General features: G+C 38.0%; 1 long non-coding RNA gene across 2 annotated transcripts; it reads left to right on the forward strand.

Moving 5' to 3' along the window:
* The first annotated feature begins 7,398 nt into the window (after positions 1 to 7,398).
* LOC145778610 (uncharacterized) lies at positions 7,399 to 11,361 on the forward strand. Of its 2 annotated transcripts, none has more exons than XR_014290448.1 (4): positions 7,399 to 7,561; positions 8,272 to 8,443; positions 8,833 to 9,042; positions 9,380 to 11,361. It is a non-coding gene; the product is annotated as an uncharacterized LOC145778610 (long non-coding RNA). The 2 variants fall into 2 exon arrangements; XR_014290449.1 differs by having other exon boundaries at positions 8,272 to 8,414.
* Positions 11,362 to 11,905: the final 544 nt, after the last annotated feature.

An 11,905-nucleotide genomic window follows, 5' to 3' on the forward strand; every position in this document is an offset into this window, starting at 1 on the left:
GATCTTCGCCTATTCCGGACAAAAGTTGCGCTTTCTCTATCGCTTTATCCGGATTTTCCCGACAGTTTTGCCATTTTATGCTAAAACGTAACGTGGCTTATTGCGAGAAATTTCTTATCTATCGTTCCGTTAATGTGACGCAACAAATTATTACGGATTTCTTCTTTTCATGAACAGTAATCCCTCCTAACGCAAAATTCGTGCGCAAATGCTCAAACTCGTACTGTAACTTGAAAAGATGTCGGTGGAATTTTCGGCGGTATGTCGGTGATGTTTTTCCAATAGAAGACTTTGTTTGATTTTTTGTAAGTTTTCCAAAGAAACTTGTCTTCTGTAACTGTTTTCAAAAGTTTTGAGTGACTACAGATTATTCCGACACGCATGTCTTAAGATATAACTTTTGCCAGTGTGTTCTTGCGTTAGACGCAGAGTCTACAAATATATTCGTTTTACATGCATACTGCATTTCAAAAGAATTCTATCGCTAACGTGGTGATCGCGCGTCTCGGAATTGGCAGATGACCACACTAATGCGTTCAATTTCGGTGATTTTTACCGATACCCTTCTATCTAGGTAACGTCAGGCTTGATAGAACCGTCATCGGTTAATCCGGATCTTCGCCTAATCCAGATGGAATCGCCGGTCAAATCGAATCCGGATTAACCGAGTTCTACTGTATAACCTTCGGAGAAAAAGATATGGTTAATTGAAAATGATCCAAAAAACCGAATGTGGAAAAGTTTAGGGGGTACCTAAAACTTTAAAGCATCACATTTTCAAAACTATAATAGATACTGAGCTAAAATTTGTAATGCATGGCTAAATCATGCCAAATAACATTTTAACCAAGTTTAAGCAAAATCGAAGAGGGTCAAACTGATAGGTCTAGGACGCTTGGCATGGAATGACCCAGTATAAAAATTCAAAGTCCCAGGTTGACCTCTAAATATCAATGGATCTGTCTCAAATTTAACAGACATTGTTTTTAGGTCAAATGGCACAAATGTAGGGGGTGAGAGCATAAATTATCAAACTTTTTTTTTTAAGGTACACCCTATACGGTTTACGGTGGGTGCAACTTAATAGAACCGCCCTGTCCACCGCTAACACATTCTCTACTCTCTACCTATGTCTCTACTCACTAATTAAAATTAAAACAAATATAGGTCAGGCTCTAAGTGATGATAAGTGATACTTTTATATTACAATTGAAATTGAATTTTCTTAAAATAATACTTTCTACACCGGTCAAAACTTGCAGCCATAAAAAGGGCCAAATAAGGCCAGATTTTCTGGCCTTATTTGCATCAATTTTTTTAAGCCAACTGCAATTTAAAAAGGCCAGTTTTCTGGAATTTGGCCTAAAAAAGGCCATCTGGCAACCCTGGTCACTAAGCAGGCCAAAAAAATTGGCAGTGGCTATTAGACCGGCACCGGTCTTTTAATCTAAAACACTGTTTGATCGGTGTAGCGGACAGCAGTGGCGTAGCCAGAAAAAATATTTGGGGGTGGGCAAATATTTGATAGATCGAAGAGAACGACAAAGTATTTGATTAAAGACATCGCCACCTGATGTGCAGTGGCGTATCCTGGTGGGTTAAGCAAGGGAACTGGTTGGGGGGTAGAGCGTGCCGAAGGCACGCGTTTTCTAGGGAGGTCCGGGGGCATGCTCCCCCGGAAAATGTTTTCAAAATTACGCTCAAATAATGGATTATAGCGCTTTCTGGAAACACTTTTAGGGTAATGTTTGTATGAAATTTATTAGCAGATAAACAGCTATTAACTTATTAAAGGTAGGTCTTGCACACGAACGGGCAAAAACTGCGGCTAAAATTAAAGAACACCAAAAACTCAGCTACACAAAAGCTCAAAAACTACACAAAAACCGAACAGAGTAAGCGATTCTGAAATTGCTTCCACAGATTAGTTAAAAGAAGCGTAAATCGCATAAACTTTGTGCGATTTACGACTTGCAAAATTTATTGGTGTCTTTCTGTGTGTCTAAAACAAGTCCTGGGGGCGTAAATAGCCAGATGTTTTGGAAAACGATATAAATTTCTACAAGTTTTATTATATTTTCAACAAAGGGCTCAACTTCGGAATCCAAGTTTGAAAATTGGGGGGGAGGGCCATGGCCCCTTTCGCCCCCCCTGGCTACGCCTATGGTGGACAGTAGGCCTATATAACTTAGCTTATTCGTCCATACCTAGCTCTAGCTGTGGAAGCTTGAGCTACAGTGACATTCTGAGCGCAGTGACCAGTGGCGTAGCTAGGGAATGTGCCACCCGGGGCAGATTCAGATTTTGCCGCCCCTTCAAGAAAAAGCATGTGAAAATGAAATTTTTTTAATTGACTTAAAGTGGAATTATTGTATGTTTTGAACCAGTAGCGTAGCCAGCAGTGACGATCGGTGAGGGAAAGCAAGGAAAGCAGTGCTTACCTGAGCGAAAACTATGCAAAATATAATGACTGAATTCTAGGTTTAACTTCTTATTATTTTAATCAAGTCTATTTTAACTTGAAAATTACTGTGTTCGTGACTAGAATTACTCGTAACGCTTGTGAGTAGTCTAAGTCCTCACCAAACCGCATGTCTTGCCTATAAATGCCAATTAACGCAAACGCTTTTGTCAGAAACCATCACTGAAGCTCCAGGGAAATCAACTTTCAAAATTGCTTACCCTACATTGAAAAACGCCTTCGTTTTATCCAATCCTCAATCGTTTTGCAAAACGACACCAGCTGCTTAGCCAATCAGATTTGTTATCTGGTGTTATGGTTAAAGTTGCTTTCCCAGTGACGTCAATGCGTATCTCATAGCGGCTGCTTTTGGTTTCAGGCGAAAGGAATACAGCCTCTACGCATGAGTAATTTTCGGGCTTGTAACTATAGGCTACTGAGTACGCTGAAAATAAAGCTGGTTCTCTTACCAAAAAAAACATAGATTCTACAATAAAACATGCAATTCCAAAGGGTACATTAACCATAACCAACCAGTACTGAAACAGCACAAGTGTTTTTTAAATTCTTTTGGTCAACAGACTGACATCACAAGTTCAGAGCAAACATACTTGTGTTCTTCAAGAATGGACTAGCTTAATTTATAGGCTAATTATTTGCTCTTTACTAGTGCACCAGTCCGACCAGTCCAATGCATGTCGTAAATGCTTACAGATGACATTGACAATAAGTTTTTGTGCTCAGTCTAAAAAAGCAGCCAACATTCTAGACTAGTCCCAGTTTGATTGATTGATTGAATCTTTATCCTCGGACTGGGAAAGTCCGAAGATTTTGTTTTGGAAATGCTCTCAGAGCGCACCAAATTGGAAGTGTTTTTCAAAATTTTCTGGGGGAGGCCCCCCAGACCCCCCGCTGGAAGTGTTGCCTTCGGTTACGACGGTTACGCCCCTCGTGCCTACTACCTTGCTGCAGCATATTTCCAAGTTGCTTTCCCAATGGTTTAAGCCACCGAACGTCACTGGTAGCCAGTAGCCTAATTTTGAAAGGGGGGGTTTTAAGGGCCGGCGGGCGAAGCCTGACGACGTCCTCGCCAAAGACGACACCCAGCAGCAGCTTTGGATTTGGTGCATTCTGAGAGCATTTTCAACAAAAATGTGAGTATAAATCTCCCAGTATAAATATTCCTGTAAAATGGTGCTGCCCGGTGGCATAGCAAAAGGATAAGATCATGTTTTCTTGGGAATTTTTCGTTAACTTAATAAAGGTAAGTCTCTATGTTTTCTTGTTGCTAATTCCTGGCTGAGATATATTTGAATGTTTGGTATTTACAAAACTCGCTCTTTTAATGGAGTTTCGTTTAAAATTAGGCAAACTTTGTTTTAGAGACATAGAGACTGAAAGCATCATTCTCAATATCGTGACGTCACATGTGTGCCAAAGGGGGGGTTGTAAACCCCAAACCCCTCCTCCCCATTGGCTACGCCACTGTTTTGAACGTTGCCATTCTGTTTGCTTTTATTTTCCGTGCACTTGGCCGTGCTTAACTATATTTATTGATGCATATACCGCAATATTAGATCCTTTCATGCACGTCTTAAACCATTAAGGTTTTGCCACCTTTTCCTTTTGTTGGTTTTGTTACTGTATTTCTTTTTCACAATATCATTTCTTTTGCATTCTAACAAAGAAAAATAAATTGAATTGAATTGAATTTTGCGTTATCAACAAAAAAAAACGTCCTGTCTGAAAGTGCCGCCCCCCAGACGTGCACGCACGTTAAGGACTGCTCTCCATTCAGCGGCACCTAATGGATGGAATAGTTCCTCAGCAACAAGACTTCAACAATCGGAAACTTCACTCTGTCAATCTCGGTGACCGGGCCTGCGTCAGTGATTCAAAGCCTCTACAAGTATGCGAAACTGCCAGGATTAAGCTCTGCAAGAAGCTTTCCCAGTCCGAGGATAAAGATTCAATCAATCAATCAATCAACATTACACACAGGAACTCTGGCACCAGCACTATCTTTACCGACCGAATCCAGAGAATCACGTGACGTCACATAAAAATCATACAGAAGAAAAAAGTCTTTCCTATCGTTGTTAGGCCCACATTGACGACAGTCGTTTGTATGATTACAGTCCCTAACCATATGCTGGCGCAAACAATTCAGACCAGTAGCGTAGCCAGGAATTTTGAAAGGGGGGTTTCTTCGCCTAAGACGACACCCAGCGGCGGGGGGTCTGGGGGGCCTTTCCCAGAAAATTTTGAAAAATTACATTGAATTTGGTGCATTCTGAGAGCATTTTCAACAAAAATGTGCGTATGAATATTCCTGTAAAATGGTGCTGTCCGGTGGCATAGCAAAAGGATAAGATCATGTTTTCTTCGGCATTTTTCGGAAATAAAGCTAAGTCTCTATGTTTTCTTGTTGCTAATTCCTGGCTGAGATGTTTGAATGTTTGGTATTGGCAAACTTCGCTCTTTTAATGCAGATTTGTTTAAAATTAGGCAATTTTTTTTTAGACTGAAATCATTCACTCTCAATATCGTGACGTCACACGCGTGCCAAAGGGGGGGTTGTAACCCCCAACCCCCCTCCTTGGCTACGCCACTGACCGTTGTGACCACTTATATTAATTCAATGTAGACGCAGACGTTGAATCAATGCAAAAATGATAGATTTTGTTGTCTGGGTAGCTTCCATTCAAGCAGGAAAACTCGATTTTTACGTTGCTTCAACAATTGATGACATTGAATCAGGGTAAGGTGAATTCCTCGCTAAGAATCGATGGGAGTACGGGTACTCAGGCCCGCAACCAGCAAATATTTTCGGGGAGGGGCATTTAATTTTTATCAAAGAACAAACATTAAAATGATGCATTGTGACATTTTTATGTTAATGTCCACAAACAAAATCGTTAGCATGGCTTCAAACCAGCGTAGCCTACTTTCGGTTTCGATAGTCTACACCAGTGGCGTAGCCAGGAAAAAAAAATGGAGGGGCCAAATATTTGATGAATTGAAGAGAACGACAAAGTGTTTGATTTAAGACATCGCCACCTGATGTGCAGTGGCGTATCCTGGTGGGTTGAGCAAGGGGAAGCAATGAAACTGGTGAGAGTGAGAGCGTGCCGAACGCACGCGTATTCTAGGGGGGTCCGGGGGCATGCTCCCTCGAAAATTTTTTGCAAAATTACTCAAATAATGGATTATAGCGCTTTCTGGAAACACTTTTAGGATAATATTTGTATGAAATTTATTAGCAGATAAACAGCTATTAACTTATTAAAGGTAGCTCTTACACACGAACGGGCAAAATCTGCGGATCAAATTAGAGAGCACCAAAAACTCAGCTACACAAAAACATAACAGAGTAAGCCATTCTGAAATTGCTTCCACAAATTAGGCTAGTTAAAAGAAACGTAAATCGAGTAAATTTTGCGCGATTTACGATTTGCAAAATTTATTGGTGTCTTTCTGTGTGTCTAAATCTAAAACAAGTCCTTGTGGTGTTTATAGCCAGATGTCTTGGAAAACGTTATAAATTTCTACAAATTTTATTATATTTTCAACAAAGCGCTCAACTTCGGAATTCAAGCTTTGAAAATTTGGGGGGCCATGGCCCCTTTCGCCCCCCCCCTCCTGGCCACGCCTATGGTCTACACTCTACAGTATGGCTGTACGTGTACGACGTACGTCTATTCATAGTAGGCTACATTTCATACTGCATAGAACGCTGAAAATTGTTTCAAAAAATTTCGGGGGGGGCAAATGCCCCCAATGCCCCCCCCTGGTTGCGGGCTTGCGGGTACTTCCACACTAATCAGCGCAACTTAGTTCAAGTTTTACGTCACAATGTCTAGGTTTGATTTCCGAGTAATATTGATAAGGCAAGGTTGGTTACAAAATTAGATTAGCCTATACGAGTTCAGTAGGCTATTAGCCTATCAGACGAAGGCTAATGCGGGGTTCACACTGACAAGCATAAGCGCAAATCATAAAGCGTGTCAAAAAAACGATGGTTCACACTGAAAAAAAAGTGTTCACACTGAGAGCGTGAAGCGTGACCGAATCGCGCCACCGGTTTGGAGATCTCGATTTCAAGCGTGAAAACAGAAGTTGAATTATTTCAACTTTTCCCTTTCGCGCTTGACATGAGAACTCGATCTGTTCGACTTTCGAGTCGAGGTTTGGAAGAGGTCGGCTGATTGTACTCGCTTAGGCTATAGTTTGTCAGCAGTTTTGGCTCTGTAGATATTTTGTAACACATTATTATCAGCAGTCAGTTCAAATTCTAGCCAGCAGCAAGATGTAATTGATTTAACATACCGTACTGGCATTTAAAGATCAAAGCCTAGGAAAAAATACTAGGCCTATAATATTGCTGTAACATAAACCAGGGTCAGATCATCAGATCTCACTAGAATACTTAAGTGAGACTAAATAGTTGACAAATAATTCCAAATTTACAGAAAAACCAGATTGTTTTTGTTTTAAAACTAATCAAAGATACCGTAAGTTAACCTTTTTTTTCCAAACAACCTCATTGCAAAAAGATCAATAAGGCTAATACAGTTTACAACTTTATACGGTATATAATTGGCAAATAAATGAAAGCGTAGTTCAGGTTTAGATGCATTATACTGAATTAGAATATGTAGGCTACAGTATTGTACGTAGGCTATGCTGTTTTATTAGCCCTAAATCTATGAAGGCCGAGTGGCTATATTTGACTTGGCCTGCTACAATACAGGGCAGTACCGTACCGGTATAACACAATGTACCGGTATTCGATATAGGCTAGGTCTATGATTTAAAAGTAAAATTTAGTATGGTACCTACTTTAACAAACAAACCTACCGTAAGTCATGACGTAGACTAGGCTATGTCAATGGTATATGATCAAGTGGTATTAATTTTTTTATATTGCAGTTAATATTGCTTCAATTAAAAAATAAAACATACAATTAAATAAAAAACTGGTAGAACTTAAAATGTTGCTGCTCTGTAAGATGAAAAGCATAATAGGTACAAAGATAGGAACTAGGAAGTTGAAGAAAAAGCTACGGAAAGAAATGAAAAAAGATATAGGCCATCCGGGTAATTATTAATTTATATTCTGACTTAAAAAATATTAAATAATGATTGATAACAAAACAACTTACGGTAGTTAGAAAACGTTGCTGAAATAGTAAAAAAACGTTTCTGCTGTTGCTGATGTCAGTGAGCTGAAGAGAAATCTAGTTCTAGTGTGAAAACATGTATTGTTCATATTTTTGTAAACTGTAATGTTTTGGTTTTTCACTGTGTGTTTTACTGCTTTTGTGTCATCATACTAATCTCAGGTGTACGACTGTACGTAATGCTTATTTACAGGGTAGCAACGGAGCTATCTAAACAAACTTTGTGTTGCTTTATTTACGTATTTGATGATCAGGGATGTTGATGATGAATAAACACATGGGTTGAAATTAGCAATACGAAGTAAAGGCGTGGCTATATTTACAGCACTAGTGTTACCAGATAAGAAATTTTTCCATAATTTAGTAAAGTTTAAAGTAGTTGAAGACAAAAACTTGTGATTTATGAGATTTTGAAATCTTGGGCAAAACTCTTAGCTTAAACCTATCCTTGGCAACACTTTTTACAAAACAATGCTTTTTGATTGCAACCATGGTTACATATAACCACTTCGAATAAGTACTGTTACTGTAAGCTCACAGATACTACAACTATGTTGTGAGTGAGGATTTTAGTTTCTAAAATGATGATATGGGACAAAATAATTAATACCATACCTAAAATTACAGAAATTGAAAAGTTGTTTGTGTAAGTCCTGTGCAGATAAGTCTTTTAAATGGATATTTTTCACAAAACTTGCACAAGAAAGATCACAACAGCTTTGTTGGAAATGCTTTCAATTTCTTGCTTTTAATGGAAGAATCTTCACAAAGTATGAAGTAGAGATTGTGGTTATACTTAGTGAGTGACTTTATAGTATTGTTTCAACAATGTCACTGTGAAGCTGAATATATGTATTGCAATGACAATTACTCTTAAGTGTAAGCGCATGAGCTATATGAATGCAAAATCTGATTGTGGTCGAGCTGTGGGTTACCTTCAAAACAAAACTTTTCCTTTATATATATATACATGTTATGTTACCAAATATAGTTATTACTATCTAAACCCTTGACAGCCTGTTTCACCTAAAGGAGGATCATCAGAATGTCCTTATTCTCTTTCGATTGAATAGAATCTCTTCTTGTTACTAAATATATTAATTATTGTGGAGATTCATCTGCTAAAATTAAGAAATTTCATGCTTAAAATTAGTAAAAGTTAATTACAAATGCTTATTTTATGTGCAGCTGTAGAACTGAAAGACCCGGATGACAAGTTCAGTGAGACTGTGAGAGCATAAATTTGTAACGACTTTCTGTCTTAAAGCATAAATTTCTTTGAAGACTTCACTGAGGGGTAATTATTACCTAGAATCAGAAAATGCAAGGTGATGATGTGACAGTCCTGCTGGGGGTATTTAAGAAAGACCAAAAAGTTCACACAAAAATGAAATACAAGTAAGAAAAAGAAAATTTTTGTCTTGTCTGATAAGCGGATAATGCAAGTAACATCAGGACATGAAAAAGCATTGCATTGTAAGAACTATAACAGATGTCGAGCTAATTGTGTCTCTTGTCCTTGATATTAAATATCTTCAAATTAGGTATGTAAGATGTATGCTTGCTTTTCAATATATATATATTGTACAAACGTTTACATCCAAGGTCGACCAAGCATGTTATTTATATATTTTTATTTAAGTGTTGAAGGTTTTTGACATAAATCAAGGAACTTCAGTACTTTTCTGTGGTTCTTTTTTATGCGGCCTGCATCATAACTTATATTTTTTTTCAGGAATGTTTGCTCTCCATGTTAAAAGAAAACTCGTCAGCAATAGGGATAGCACTGTCTACTGCTACATACAATACAGATGAAGAAGCATTGTTTGGTCAATTGATTAACCACGCCAAACTTTGAATTAGACAAACACGCCTCTGATATGTGCATGTCACACAGTGTTTAGTATGTATGCACCATTCAACAGAAAAGCACATAAGTGTGATTTAACTTGTCTTGTCTGATTTTTTAATATTTGTGTTAATCACATAAAGTTTGCAGGTGATATTTGTTACTCTTCCCCCAGTTTACATGGTCTCAAACAAATATCTTCTAAACTACTGTGTCGGTTAATCGGTTATGCCTCCAGACATGGCATTGCTTGTAATTGTAAAAAATCTTTTGGTTGTTATTTTCTCAACATTTCAAACTTTCTTGAATCACACTCGCTTGAGCCTGAGAAATTTCTCTTTGTTGGGTCGGTTAAGTGTTTAGGTGTGTATACAATATACATGTAACTGTTTGTCTAATGAACTGGATATTTTGCGGCAAATGCTCTCACTTTGCTGCATTGCCAACAAATGAAATTCGCTATTTTATAAATGTTCAACGACTGTTAACCATACTCTGTTTTACTCATACTGTACGTCTTTTTATGCTTTGTAACTGTTGCATAAATATCGTCTTTTTTGTTTTAATCGTTTACGAGTATAGCTTATAATGATTAGTTTAGAACGCTAGATAATCTGTCACGATATGTGAGCGCACGTGAAAATCAAATTAATTGTGTTTTTCTTCTTGATCAAGTGATCACCCTGCTTGCCATCAGTTTGTTGCAAATTGCAATGTGACTGGTTTGAAAAGTGATAAAAGATTGGAGGGGAGTTTGGCACTAAAATTGTATTGTATGTATTGTAGTAATTTGAAGTAAGCCTTGGCTTAGACAATATGGTTTGCACTGACGTTATTCAGTTCATTTGAGATTATTTGAACACTGTAAAGAAGCTATTATATGCAACCCAGACAGCCACTCTATTTGGCCAAAATCGTACCCAATCTGGTAAAGATTTGGACCAGATAAAGTGGCTGTCTGGGAGGGCTGTGGAGTCTTCCGAAAAATATGCGACTCCTCGTTTTATAACTAGCCAACTCCGGCTTCAGAGTTTCCATTTTTTTTATAATTTTTATCGTTTTCCATTTTTGTAAAATTTAATTTCATCAAAGTTATGATCGAAATTGATACAGCGACTTTTACAAATTTAACAAAAACAAGCACTTCTGTTTTCGGGTGAAGTTTTAGACCCAAATACGGCGAACAAGAAATTATATTCTTTTAAAAAGAGTCTAAACAAAAATTTTGTTTTTCGTTATTTTAATTTGTATCAAGTCGGAGTGAGCCTTTTAAATTACTCCATTCCGGACACGCCAAAATTCCTCCGATTCCACAGCCCTGGTTTCATTACATACGTTGTTCTGTATATTGTTTGCAATTATTTGAATTTGTATATCTAGTTTACTTTGATATGTGTGGCTGATAAAGTGCTTATTGTCTGCAAATGTGTGGACTGTGCATTCACAATGATCTATGGACTTACATATATGCACTGTACCGTCATTTTCATGCTTATACCAGATTAGCTTATTTCTTGCTATAGTAATCGTTCGTTGTGTTACTTGGTTCAATCAGTGTTTAGACTTAGAACGTTTACTGCCACTGGTATGATTGATATCACTTATCATTAGTATGAATATTTCTAGTCGTTAGAGTAGAGTAAGTTTAAGATGATTGGTGTAGGTTCTTTTTCAAAGGATTCAATATTGCAGTGTATGTTCAGGTCTTGGTTTCATCATATGCCTCAGCCTTATGCTAGGCCTATTTGCCCATTGTAGATACGAATGTTAGCTACACCATCTGCGGCTTGATTTTTCGTTTTTTTACGTTGTAGTTATCGTCAATTTTCGTTTTCCTCAACTTCGAAGCCTTATTACAATATACTGGTACACCGTAGTTGCTTGCTTTGGTACATCCGTGCTTGGTTTGGTAGTTTTTAGAGCAAAGAATTAAGAGCCCGACGCGTGTAGCTGTAGCCTATATTGCCAGTCTTATATGACTGTTGATGTTTGCAGAGCATCTGATGTCAGCCACAGCCTGTACTTTTTGGACAGTTGTGATGCGGAGATATGTTAAGGCAAGACCGTCTTGGTTAAGGGCAAACCATAAAAGTTGTAAGAGAAGCGGGGAAGTTAACACAAGATTCCAAATGAAATTTCACAAATGGGCCACTTGAATTACAACCAATTGTATTTTCCAACATCGCTGAAATAAAAGTAACCTGCGCTTGCAATTTGTTTTTATTCTGACCATATAAGTTAATATATGGCAAACATAGCAGAGGTCCAAAAAAGGGTAGAAGCGACAAAGCGGAGCTGACACGTTTTGTCAAGAAAGCAGATCATCTAAGGTACCTACTACTACTCATTCTAAACTACGGTAACGATGGAAGCATTCCTCCATTATGTCACAAGATTTTGTTCTCCCAGGAC

Source organism: Aplidium turbinatum, chromosome 1 (genome assembly GCF_918807975.1).
Source record: "Aplidium turbinatum chromosome 1, kaAplTurb1.1, whole genome shotgun sequence".
Lineage (NCBI taxonomy): Eukaryota > Metazoa > Chordata > Ascidiacea > Aplousobranchia > Polyclinidae > Aplidium > Aplidium turbinatum.